Source organism: Cupressus sempervirens, chromosome 11, assembly GCF_028749045.1.
Source record: "Cupressus sempervirens isolate cs-2001-9-10 chromosome 11, ASM2874904v1, whole genome shotgun sequence".
In the NCBI taxonomy this organism is placed as follows: Eukaryota; Viridiplantae; Streptophyta; class Pinopsida; order Cupressales; family Cupressaceae; genus Cupressus; species Cupressus sempervirens.
In genome coordinates, this window is record NC_143128.1 from 431,267,948 (window position 1) to 431,282,460 (window position 14,513).

A 14,513-nucleotide genomic window follows, 5' to 3' on the forward strand; every position below is an offset into this window, starting at 1 on the left:
ACATGGATTGGAGATCCCACATGTCATTTAGATAAAGAAAAGGAAAGGAGGTCAAAAAAATGTCAATTTTGAAAAAGTTTTCAAATAAGAAAAAATGGAAAAAATAATCCCTAGACATCATTAATAGATAACAATGGACAAATTTGGAAGTTCCCAAGTGAAGGAAAGAAAAGTTGCTCAAAAATGCAAAAAGTTGTCAGCAATTTTGAAAGTTGCTAGACAACTTTTTGATATGAAAGTTTCATAACAAAAGAAAGAGATTGATGATTATCCTAACTACCTAAAAATTATTGAGGAACTTTTAAAATCATGAATAAAACCCATCCCAAGGGTTAGAAGTTGTAATCAGCAATATTGTGCAAGTGGATGCACAAAATACAATCCAACTTGTGATAGTTTTAGAGTTTCTTGGTTGAATGTATTGACTAATGGATTGAAATACTCTTTTTTTTGTTGGACCCTTATTTTTTATGTTATTAAAATATTTTTCATTTTAGGTTGCAAGTTTTTTAGAGTTTTTTTTGTGTATAAGTAATAAATCATTTATACATACGTTGTTTGTTGTTCTTGCATTGATAGTTTTTGGGAAAATGGATCCTCCATGAATCCTCACTATGGAAACATCATGGTTTTTGAAGACATGAGATTGGAACCCTTGTACAATGTACATAGCCATGGAGAGGCCAGGAAAAGGTTGGTAGCTATTTTTTATGTTATGTCCTTGGCAAGTCTTTGATGTATGGTTAGGTGGTTACTGTAATACCCCAAAATGGGCTCATTCCCATGATACCAATTCTGGTCTATCTAAAACAATTCTAAAGTCCTATTTCACTAGGAAAATTCTTATTCTAATTTTCGCTACTTGACTTAATTATCAAATGCTTAAAACCCTAATCTACATTAATCAAACTCTATATTTAATTCTTATACTATTGACTCATATTAGTCACATTAAACCTATTGATTAAGATTTAATTTAATTATTAATTATTTATACTTTAATTAAATTAAAACATCACCTAAAGCTAATGCACTATGGAATTACATTTATTTAGTTTAATAAATATGTCTATTTTAATTAATTAAACAAAATTATTTAATTAAATAGAAAAGCTATTTCTAATTAATTAAGCAAAGTTATTTAATTAAATAGGAAGCCATTCCTAATTAATTAAATGAAGTTATTTAATTAAATAAGAAAAGTTTCTCTAATTAATTAAATAAAATTATTTAATTAAATAGAAAAGGTATTTATGAGAGCATATCTCATTTTATTAAATTAAATATTCTTTCTAATTCTTCTCTTTAGTTCAAAATGGAAATTTCCAGTTCACTGCTGATCAAATTAGAAGTGACCCAGATCACTTGGTTTTACACTAAAGTCTATTTGAGCTGACTGACTCTTACACTTAGATTTGAGTTAGTTAACTCCCTTTAATTTGGAAATCTTCCACCTTAGCTGAACCTCCTCTTCAATCCTGACCGTTGATTGAAATCAATCTCAACCGTTGATGGATTCCAAGAAAGTCTATTTAAGAAACCCTCATTTCTTCATTTTAGGAGGATGAATTGAATTGCTATCGAAGTGCTATTGAAATTCATACTCACATTTTCTCATATTTTGCATACATTTGCATCCTTAGTTTAATTTCATTTAGTATAATATGCATATGATTAATCTAGTTTCCTTCACTTGTTCTTAGATTACAATGCATATCTCATTTAGAATACTTTGCACATTCATCTAGACTAGTTGCATTTATTTAAATCCTTCATTCTTAAAGGGTCTGGTTGCTTGCACTTTGATTCTGAGGATATTAATAGGCAAAATCCTTTTAGATAGAAGGCAATAGGTCACTTTGCAGGGCAAATCTTGGGTGAACAATCTCATGTTCATTCCAGGATGAATCTGCATACAATGACCGTGTTGAAGTGTTTGTGTTAAACAGAGGTCACATATTCATGCATACATTTCTAGCGCCCACCGTGGAGCCAAGAAAATCAATTTCTTTGGCCTTACTTTGAAAATTTTAAATCATTTTCATGTTCTTTGTCCATACAATTCTGTACAAGTTCTCAATTTTTGAGTGAGACTATTCCTTTTCACGCGAGGATTCTGAATCTTTGTGCAAAGATTCTCTACATGTCATGTGAGAAAGTTCTCAAGTGTGCAAAAATTTGTGCAACACCTATTTTCTTCACGCAGGCCTAAAAATAATTTTGCATGACTCTGTCAGAGATCTTGTGCGAGATCTTGTAACAACAAGTTTTATTTTTGAGTAGTTTTCGATCTTCAGATTATCTAATTTTACTAACGTGCTTTTCTTAATTAGTTCTTTAGTTTTTGCTGCAGCCTAACTATTGTTTACAAGATGTTTATGTTGAATATTCCTTCTAAAACCCACTTAAACATGGATTAATAGTTTGCTTGCTGGATGATTGCCGAAGATACGCTTGTCAAATATCAAAATTAAAAACCCACAAAACAATGTGTGTCTTCTTTTCTTGCTTTCAAAATTAGATTAAATAGGGCTTGTGAACTTCTTACGGTGCAAGATGGAAGAATAGGGGATTATGCTCTTCACCACTTGGAGGTCATGACCAAGGGTGAATCAGAAACCTAGACGCTTCCAAAAGACAACATTTTTACGGAGGCAAGAAACTTAGTGGTTCTCCCAAATGAAGCCTTTAATGAAGGGATGATGATTTTTTTTTTTAAGGAATCAAAGTCTTGGAATAGGCCAAGGTGGGATTAATTAAGCTAAGTCAATAATTAACTTGTTTTGTGTGTTTGGGTGAGAAAGTAAGTGAGAGGAGTATGCTATGTCCCCTTAAGAGAAATCAGAAACTTTGACCCTTGCGATTAAACCACCAGTCCAAGTCAATTGTTTAGAGGGCTTGCCGAAGTGATCCAACCTTCGAGAATGAACCAAGTGAGCACACTCCTTTTGCCAGAGATTTCAAATCACTATAATCAAGATGCTTTGTAGAGTGAAAGACTCCAAAGCCAGATTAATTTCTTCCCCTTAATTCTTGATATCACATATCAAGGGGAAGCTCTGTCTGTGCACTGGTCGGTGCCGACCCTTGGCTTGTTAAGCAAGTAGTGTACACTTTTAGATGTTGGTGTGGGTTGTTGGCCTCAACTCCACTTGTAGAGCCATCATGGATTGATTCAAATGGAAGCCAAGTAAAAATGTCTTAGTTCTATAGAAGCCACCTGGTTCACCTCCAAAAGGAGGCATAATCTTTGTGCAAGGAGGGGGAAGAATCTCTCCTGTAGAACTCACCATAGGCATGCTACTAGATGTTTGAAGGTGGTATACGTGCTCATCCCCTGCCACAAGTGTGCTTGGTTAGCATATACTATTGAGTCCTTTGAATATACAAAAAACATGGGCACCCTCTAGGGGGTGACACGACTGTGTGAGGTACACACATGCGCATAAGATGTGGGACAAAAGTTTTGCCTTCTCTACCAATTTTTTTTTCTAGGGATAAAGTGTGTTTTTTATTGAGTCCTAAACATGTCCAAACTTGCTCAAACAAACTAAAAGTCAAGACTCCCCTGTCCCTCTGAGTTGCTTTGCCCTTAGTTGGATTGTATGCGACTACTACTTGCTTCCTATGTCTTGTTGAAAACACTTGCCTTGTTCAAAACCAAATGTTGTTTAAACACTTGAGAATCAACCTTGCTAGCTTTCTAAAATCTTCCAAATGAATCAACAATCTGTTTGAATAGTCTAAAAATCTCTTTAAAATCCAATGCTATTGTTAATCTAGTCCTAATTTTCGCACAGACTTGTACTTTTTCGTCGCAAGAATTCATCTTTTCAAGTGAGCTCGTTCAGTCTTTGCACAAGATCTTTCATATACCCACATGAAATTAAACCACTGTTATAAGTCTTTGCACGACCTGTAAAAATTTCTCACATTTAATTAAACTGCTGTCATGAGTCTTCATGCAACCCTAGGAACTTCTTCATGTGGCTTGCAAAAAATCTTCACACGAAATTCTACTCTAAAACTATCAAATCAGTTAGTTTGATTAATCTGTGATCTTAGTCCTATCAGTTTCTTGCACTAAGTTTTTCTTTTCTATCTTAAACTAGTCCTAAAACAATGACACTTTGCTTAGCTGAATGCTTGTGTCTTGTACTTTGACTAGTCTCATCTCTTGAGTTATCTGTTATCTTCATCTCTTAAATGCTTGTCATACTTCATGTTACGATAGTCATAACCTTTGGCTTTTCTAGCCTTCAAATTAGACTACTTGTACCTTAGCACACAACATTCTTGTCCTATACTATTGAGACTCAGCCTTAGTGCAATACTTGTCTAGGTTTTTTCTCTTTTCCCTCATCTATGACTGTAGCGACAAGGAGTGGAAATGTGTTTTATCCCCATAACCTTAGACGTGGTCATGCTAGGGGTCATAATCATAGTAGAGGTCGCTTACCTTTCATTACACAATCTATATCTAGTTTGGCTAGTGAGGCATCTTCACGATCTCACTCACCTGCTAGGTCACCTTGAATTTGACAAATTTTTTCCATAAACTTACAAAAAATTAGGAATCCTTTGTATCAAGAGGACATTGAGATAGGTAGAGGTCCTACATCACCAAACATGATGTCTGATTCCTTTTTTAGAGGACCTTTTGAAACACAGCACACTGAAACTGAACACGTTCCTACAAATCATGAACTTGAACATGGTAGTCATAGTAGACATCAAGAACCACCTAGAAATGAAAAAGAGAAAGAGAAAGACTATGAGACTGATGAGGAACAAGAAGAGGTGGAAATAATCTTTGAACACATAGAAAAATTTTTAAGAGACAAAAAATTTCAAAAATTCATGGGGATCCTACTCAACAAAGAAAAAGAAAAGTACTTTCTCAAACTTTCCCAAGAGGGAGCTAAGCTACCCTCTCATTTTGATGTGGAAACCATTATTATGCCTGAAGAAGAAACTGAGACTTTTAAACTCTAAAAAAAATTGAAAATTATGCAAGATCAATTGGCTCAGATGATGCATGAGAAGGAGAAATCCACGAACACATACACATTGGACGCTCTTAGTCCATTTCCATTTGACAAAAGCATAAACATGTTGCCTTTCCCATGAGGCATAGAGCTACCCAAGTATGACAAGTACTTTGGTACTACAAATCCCCAAGATCACTTGTGAGAATTTGGTGCTTTGTCTATGGAGTTGCTTTGTCTATGGAGTTTATACCTCATGCATTTATTCCATAGAAGCCTAGGTGGTTAGGCTTTGGAGTGGTTCTCACATTTACCTCCTGGTATCAAGACATTTGATGAAATTGCCAATCTATTTGTTCAGCAGTATTCTCATAACATACAACACCTTGTTAATATTTGAGATTTATGCAACCTTAAATAGAAAGTTGGAGAACCTTTTCTCACATTCCTCCAATGGTGGAGACAACTATACACTAAGTATTCTCGCAAAATTCCAGAAACAGAGAAGGTTGACATTTTCACTGATAACCTCCTACCTAATTTCAGATATAAAGTCCAACTTCAAGGTCCATGTACCTTTGAAGAAATGATCATGCAGGCTATCTGTATCGAAGAATTTATGGTCAAGAAAGGTGAACTTACTCTTTAGAGGGACATAAAACAAGGTTCCACTTCAACCAAGGATAAAACCAAACATGTCAACAAGAATTGAGAAATTGAACATGACAGAGTCATTGACAAAGTCACACCCAAACCTACTAAAGCAACATTTAATCTCACAAATGGTTTGAAAGTGGCCAAAAATTCTGAGAAACCTCCTCCCAACAATAAAACATCTAGGAACAAATGAAGAAATTCATAGGCCACACGCCCTAAGAGAGAATACACACCCTTGGGTGAACCTCTAGATGTGGTTTACAAAACATTGCTACAACATAAGCTTAGTTCACCAATGGATAATCCTCATCCCTATGATCCGCAACCACATCCACCATGGTGGAATGAAACCTCATTTTGTATCACCAAAATAAGGGACACAAAACTAGCAACTACATAAACTTGTGCCATAAAGTCCAGGACATGATTGATGCCGGTGATCTTGTGGTAGATGGACATAATAAAAATTTGGATCACAAGAAATTCAAAGAACCTTTCTTAGCTTATGAAAATGGAGAGACTTTGAAACCACAACCCTACAATAATGTCAACTATACATATTCCAATGATGACAATGTCATTCACATGGTTGAACCTGTGGATTCTGAATATTGTGACATTATTATCATTAAGGGAAAACAAGATGATGACAAACCCAAGACACCATTTTTCTTAAGGGGCCCTACTCTAAACACAATGGATAATACACCCTCACAACACTATGCTAATATTGTCACACGTTCTTGCGCCAAGTTGGTCCTCAAAGGCCTTGTGCCTCCTACATCAAATCTTGAACAACACAAAGAAAAATCCCTTACTGTTCCATCTAGTAAGGTGCAAAAGCCACAACAAACTTGGCAGCAACTAGTTATAGTATTCTTGATCAATTGAAATGAACTAATGCTCAGATTTCCATCTTTGAGCTACTTAAAATCTTGCCCGCTCATAGGCAAATTCTGGACAAAGCCCTCGCTAAAGCAAATGTTCCTCAAGATCTTGATCTTGAGTGATTTCAATCCATGGTAGGTCACCTAACCTCACCTTATCTCATGACTTTCTCCAAGAAGGATGATAACTCACAGTCACCCACACAATCAACCCTTACATATTGAGGTTATGATCCATCAGACACATGTTTGTCGGGTACTCATCGATAATGGCACTGGCCTAAATATTGTCTTTGCTGCTCTCCTTAGACAATTGAATTATTCTAAGAACTCTATTGATCCTCAATGTAAGATCACTATCAAAGCATATGATGAAGCAGAATGAAAGTCTCTAGGTCTTGTGATTTTTCCAATTCACGTTGGTCTTGTAGAAAGGGATGTCACCTGTCAAGTGCTTGACATTCCCTTGGCTTACAACATTCTGTTAGGATGGCCATGGATACATGAGATGTGTGTTGTGCCATCCACATATCACTAATGCATCAAGTTCTCATTTCATGGCTCTGAAGTTACTATTCCTGCCACTACTAGCTATACCTACAATATGCTCAAGGTTAATGAAACTTTCATCCCTGCTAACTGTGAGTCCACTGATTATCACGACAATAAGCTGAAACAAATTGAGCAGTCATTCAAATTGAAAGAAACTGGCATGGGAGAGTACCACATTGAACTAGTGCTCTCATTAACATCTCTCCTAGAGTCTCCTCGACATTATGGGAGACCTTCAGAGGCAAAGAAGTCATCTGTACTGACATGTCAGACCAATTATAATGACACTTTTGTCAAGGCTATAGTGCCCTTAGAAGATGAAAGTGAAAATAGAGCCATTGTAGTATGACTTTATAGGGAAGAGGCTCCAGTGGACCTAACAGAGCAAGCTTGAGACATCACTCCTTAGAAATATGGGCCTGGTCTTAGGCTTATGAAGCATTTTGGTTACAAGGGAACTAGCCCTATTGGGTGCAATAATAATGGCCTAATTGATCCTATAAAGCAAGAGCTCGAAGCAACTGTGATACAACTGGCCTAGGGTTTAAGAAGGTTCCTTTTCATTTGGGAACAAATAAATTCATACCAACACCTAAGAGTTCATCTGAAAATGAGTCACGAGTTGAGTCAAATGCTCAAGAGGAAGAATCTGATGATGAGGATTTCTATCCTCATCCTATCCCTTATGATCTTGCTAAATTCTTTGTTGAGCTAGATGAATTTGAGCCACGTGTTAGCACTGTAGATGATACTAGTGACTCTTCTGAGGATAATACTAAGCAACTCAAATATCATTCAGAAAAGGGAGAATCTAGTCAGTCATGTTGTGTTGAGTATTTGTGTAAGAACCCAGAGGATGAAGGTGACTATGTCCCTATCACTGTTGGGGAGTTCTATAATCTCTCACCATGTAGCACTGACTCTACGAAATATGAGTTTGACTCTCTTTTAGAAGTGACTACTGATAAAGACATTGACCAAGTGCATGTCTATGAAAACCAAATCAAAGTGGGTGAAACATCTAGGGTTAGGTCACATGGTTCAGATCCAACTAGTGTCCTAGAGTCATCAATTAATGATGTTCATACTCTAAGGTGTTTGAACACACTTGTGGATGAGGTCACAGTAGGTCTTGAATTGCTAGTCCAAGCACTTAATGACTATATTGTGAACTCAATTGAACCAGCCACTACTCTCTCACTCATGCATCTCGAGCTTATAGATTGGAACCCCAATACATCTAGTGAAGTCCCCACATCCCATAATGACTATGCTCTTGCCTATTACCTAAATGACATCAAACCTATAATGTCTTCCACCAATGAGTAGAGTATTAGCATGATTGAAGTTGACATCAAATATCTCAGTCATACAATTAAAAAATAAAATGCAAAAGGTTCGATGGTGAAAACCACATTGTGGCAGTATCAAAACCCAAAAAAGTTAAAAAAAAAGGCATATCCAAGGGTGAAAAAATCTTGAAGGCACCTGTAAATGAGATATTTGATGTACTTCCTAATTACTTTCAGGAGAGATCATCAGTGTTGATATAGCTAATGTAGCCAATTAACCTGGGCACAGAAGAACATCCTCATATGATACATATGGCACTGTCACTATCACCTGAAGAGAAGGAACAATTCATTGCCTTTTTCAAAGAAAAGAAAAGAAATTTTGCTTAGACATACTCTAACATGCCAGGATTAGAGCCTGATCTTATCATGCATCACTTGTCCATAGCACTAGGCATCAAACCAATTAAACATAAGCTTCAAAAAATGCATCATCATGTTGCATTGCTCATCAAACCAGAATTGGAGAAACTTCTAAAAGCTAGTTTCATCCGTGCAATTGATTATGCTAAATGGATATCCAATATCATTCCAGTTTCCAAGCACAATAAGTCTATTAGGGTTTGTACAGACTTCCATGATCTTAACTTGGCATGTCCTAAAGATGACTTTTCACTCCCTAACATTGATATGATCATGGACATGATGGTTGGCTATGAGATGTACTCACTTATGGATGGTTTTTCTAGATACAATTAGATAAAAATTGCACCAAAGGAGTAGGAGAAAATGGCTTTCACATGTGCATGGGGAACCTTTTGTTGGAATGTGATGCCATTTGGTTTGAAGAACATTGGTGCTATGTATCAGTGAGCTATCATTACAATTTTTCATGACATGATGCATAGAACCATGGAGGACTACATTAATGATAACTTGGTCAAAAGTGTTAAATGCAATACTCATCTACAAGATTTGGGTCCCATTGTAGATCGTATGGAAAAATTTAGTCTTTAACTCAATCCTAAGAAATGCACATTTGGTGTCACATCAAGAAAGTTGATGGGATACATTGTTTCTACAAAAGAAATTGAGGTAGATCCAAAGAAAGTACAAGTAATAATGGACATGCCACCACCTCGAAACATCATTCAGATGAGAGAACTACAGGTAAGGCTTGAATCTATTCGCAGGTTTATTTCACAATTGGCAGATAGATCACAACCCTTCACAAAGACCTTTCATAAGGGTGTGAAATTCAATTGGAGCCAGGATTGTGAGCAAAGCTTAACACAAATTAAACAATATCTTGTCAATCTACCAATCCTGATGCCTCCCATCCATGGGAAGCCTTTTCTTTTATACATCTCAACAACTGACACATCTTTGGGAATCCTATTGGCTGAGGAAGTTAATGACAACAAAGAAAGAGCTATTTACTACTTAAGCCGAACATTGGTCTCTTATAAGAAGAACTACAACATTATTGAGAAAGTTTGCTTGGCAGTTATCTTTGCTTCCCATAAGTTGAGACACTACATGCTCTCCCACTTTACATAACTTGTGGCTGAAATAGATCCATTATAGTACTTGCTCAGTAAAGTAGCTCTCATAGGAAGATTGGCTAAATGGGTTATAATATTCAGTGAGTTTGAAATTCAATACGTTGAATGCAAGGCTATCAAGGGATAGGAAATTGCAGATCAACTAGCTGATGCACGCATACAAAGTCTTCTACCAATGAACATTAATTTATCAAATGAGTTGATTCTGACACTCACACACCACATGTGGGTTATGTTCGTTGATGGGTCCTTCACACAACAAGGATTAGGTGTTGGATTACTCTTCATTACACCACAAAGATACTCACTACCCAAAGTGTACAAGATTCTATTTCCTTATACAAACAACATTGCTAAATATAAGGCTTTGATCAATGGCATGAAAATTGCCGCTGAATGGAGAGCAGATCAATTAGATATCTTTGGTGACTCTCAGCTTGTTATCAACCAGGTTAACGATGTGTACCAAAAAAAGGATGAGAAACTAATTCCTTACAAGAACATGGTTGATGACTTAATAATTAAAGAAGTATTTTGCACACATCACCTTCCAGCAAGTTCCACAAGTAGATAATAAAGTGGCTAATGCCATGGCCACTCTGGCCTCCCTACTATAGATGCTTGAAAATGATCTCTGACATGAGTTCTTGGTGGAAGAATTACACTACCCAGCCTATGACACCCTTGATTCTAAGATGATCTGTTCTATTCTAGGATAAGAATCATCTTTCTACCATCACATTTATTCTTACCTTCATAATCAAACCATTCTAGAAGGTCTTACCTAGAATGAGAAATGTTACTTGATCTGTAATGCTTTGCATTATGTCATTATTGTTGACGATCTACATAGGAGAGGTCTTAACAGAATACTCCTTAGGTGTTTAGAACCCAAATAGTCCAAACGTGAACTAATTGACATTCACGAGGGCATTTGTGGAGCTCATTCCAATGGCTTGACACTAGCTCGCAAACTCCTTCGTGCTGGTTACTACTGGCCCAAAATGGAGCAAGAAGCTATCAAGTATGCTAGGTTCTGCAAGCAGTGTCAACTACATGATAATCTCATCCATGCTCTAGCCAGAGAGCTGATTCCCTCTACTATGACATGGCCATTCCAACAATGGGCCTTTGACTTGGTGGGACAGATCCACCCAACCTCCTCTAATGGACATAAGTTCATTATCAAGGCTACATATTATTTCAAAAAATGAGTAGAGGTAGTACCTCTCATAGTTGCTAATGGCAAAACTATAGCACTTTTCATCACAAACTACCTCATCTATAGATATGGTGTGTCATTCTCAATCATTACTTATAATGGAGGACAATTCAAGAACAAAAACCTCAAGGAATTATGCAAGAAATTCAAAATCACACAACATTAGTCTTCCATTTATTACCCCCAAGGTAATGGCCAAGCTGAGGCATCCAATAAAGTGATCCTCAAAATTCTTCATCACACAATCAACAAATTAGGGAGAGACTGGAATCTCCAAATCAATCCAGCCTTGTGGACATATAGGAAAGCATCAAAACTCCAATGGACATGACTCCCTTTGCATTGGCGTATGGCACAGATGTTGTGCTTCTAATAGAGGTTGAGATTCCTACCTTGAGAATCTCTATGAAGGGCCTTATCACTAATGATGACTACATGATAACTTGGCTTCAAGAGCTTGTGTTACTAGATGAATGACGACAAGTGGCATGTGATCATCTATGAGCATATCAACAACGAAAGGCAAGAAGCTACAATCAGAGGGTCAAGCCACGTGACTTCCAGCTAGGTGATCTTGTCTTGAGAGAGAACCCCAAGAATCAACAACAATGAATCCAAAAAGGAAAGTTTGAACCGAACTAGCTCGGTCCTTACATCATTACTGCAGTATATGGATCCGACACCTATCAGCTTTCCACAACCAAAGGAGAAGTGCTTAAAGAACTTGTCAACACTCTCCACCTAAAGTGGTTTTACAGTTGATCTAATATTAGCAAGCTCTTTGTACATATTTATATGTCCTAAAAAAATCATAAAAATTAGGAAAAATCTTGAAAAATATTGTTACCCTGGTGAAAACCTAGCAAAAAGGCACCTTGGTAACACCAAAAAAAAAGTAAAAAAGAAAAATACAAAAAAAAATTGAAAAACAAGAAAAGTGCCATTGGTGAAAACTTGGAAACAGGCATCATGGTAGCAAAAAAAGGAAAATTGTGCCAAAAAGGTGAAAACTTGATAAATAGGCACCTCTTGTTCCTAATACTCCATCTTGTAGCCCATTTTCTGGCTATTCTATACAGTCACTTTCATACTTTCACTTTCCTGCTTTTCCTACTTTTTGCTCAAGTATCCATGGATTGAGTCTTGTCACGGCTCGAGGGCATTCCCCTTAAGTGTCACTACTTTCGAGATTCTCCTCATAGAATCTCCTTTGCAATAGTCACCAGTGGTCCTCACTGCATCTGCCTACTGTTGCTAGTGACACTCTTTCAAGATTCTCCTCATAGAATCTCTTTCGTAACAGTCACTAGTGATCCTCACTACGTCTGCCTACTGTTGCCAATATACCTCATTTTCAAGATTCTCCTCATAGAATCTCTTTTGCAACAATCACCAATTGTTTCAACTATGTCTACTTATTGTTGCTTGGGTCATGTCTCCAGATTCCTTTATGAAAGATCTCTCTTGCATTGGTCACCAGTCATCATGGCTATGTCTTTCTACTATCGCTCAGTCCTTCTTAGGTTCTACATCATGAAGATTCCCCTTTGCCCGCAATCACCAGTCATTCTGATTGCGTCTACCTACTGTTGTCATCCTACTAAAGAGATTTCTTTGAAATATGTTCTGGACATTGACACTTGACATCAATCCCAAAAAATATTGAGCTAAAAAATGATATACTTGTTTGGATATGCTGAGTATTTTCTTTGTTCACTTTGTTTTGCTTTATCATATCTCCTTGAGCAACTCAATGATGTCATCTTCAACTAGAGAAGTAATGACTGGGGGCATGATCTTCTCTTTGCTTTTTATTTGCAATTCAGTTCCAATTAGTTGACATATTCCTATAAGAGGGGTGTCCACTATAAGAGCCTCCATCTCGCATTGGATGGATGGGTGTACCTCGACTCCTTTTATATTAGTACATCAATGACATTGGTACTTCTCCTTGTCTATTGGAGTGAACTTTTCATGCTACAATATATATTGATACTCGTCCTGCTAAGTGAACGTATGGGTCACTGCGAGTATACCTAGCACACTTCTATTTTAGCTTACAAACTCAAGGGTCATTGTGGACATAATACTTACTTAATACTAAGCATAAGATGGATCTCCCATGTGTTTGGTGTGCCTGTCATGCAAGCAACATTCTGTTCATCCTAGCATTTATGCTTTGATGCTTATGTTAACTTGCTACATTAAAAAGGGACAAATGTTCTAGTCATTCTGGCTTCTTGCGCCTCAAATGCTTACATTTAATCTTGACAAACCTATAACGTATGTTCTATTCATATTCCCATGATTGCAATGTCAATGGGAATTGTACAGCATATGAGCTTTGTTCTATATCTAGTGATGATAAATCATTGAGGCTTGGTAACAAGACCTAGGGTTGCATTTAACATAAGTCTTGCATTACATACTTCACTTGCATATGCATGCAATTTGGTTGTGATTCTATTTCTCCCCTTTGTGATGAAGGATTGGGGGCATCTTCAAACATATCTAGTTTCTCCATAGTTGCACAAGCGTTTGGTTCATCGATTCATGCTCCTCAATGGAATACTTGTCACTGTCAAGCAAAAACATGCAACACTACATGAGATGTCAGTCCATTTCCATATGCATTACATCCATATACTCATAATATCTACTCTACATGCTCATAATCACATCACATCAGAATACATATGCATTCATATCAAAGTACATCATACATCTCATAATCATCATACTGACATCTCATGTACATCAAAGTAAAGCAAAATGGACAATGATATGAACATAGGAATAGTCGACTCAAAATCTCATATGTATATCTCTCAAAAAATGGGTCAGTACAAAAATGGGCACTACTTGAGTGCTATCGATCACAATGATACAAAATGGTGCTAGCACACCAATCAATACATAGCTAGAGATCAAAATCAAGAGCCAGACAAACATCATCTAACTCTGCCCTGTCCTCTCATCTTCAAGAGGAGCAAGAGTAGGAGCAGCAGGCCGAGGAGGAGGTGGTGGCATGTCAGGTCTACTAGGAGGTCGTGCACCTCGTGACTCTCAAGCATACTATGAGAATCGCTACACTTGTAGAGCCTCATCAGGCACCATTGTTGAATATGCAGCAAAGTAGTAAGCCGCCCAAGCTGACTGATGGTGGATCTCCTCCTGCACAATCTCCAATCTCTACTTAGCAATCTTAGCATGCTCTCTCCATCAATCAATCTCTCACTACCGCTCCACTAGCTGTGAGTCCCAGACAACTACCTATATCTATAGATCTCCCAACTATCAGGAGGCTTGACAAATCCACTCTCAATAGCACCATACTATGACATGCACCC

At 37.1% G+C, this 14,513-nt stretch overlaps 1 pseudogene; it reads right to left on the reverse strand.

Annotated features, from left to right (window-relative positions):
* Positions 1-14,193, reverse strand: part of LOC149530273 (stromal processing peptidase, chloroplastic pseudogene) — a 180,910-nt pseudogene extending 166,717 nt beyond the window's left edge.
* Between the last annotated feature and the right edge of the window lie 320 nt (positions 14,194-14,513).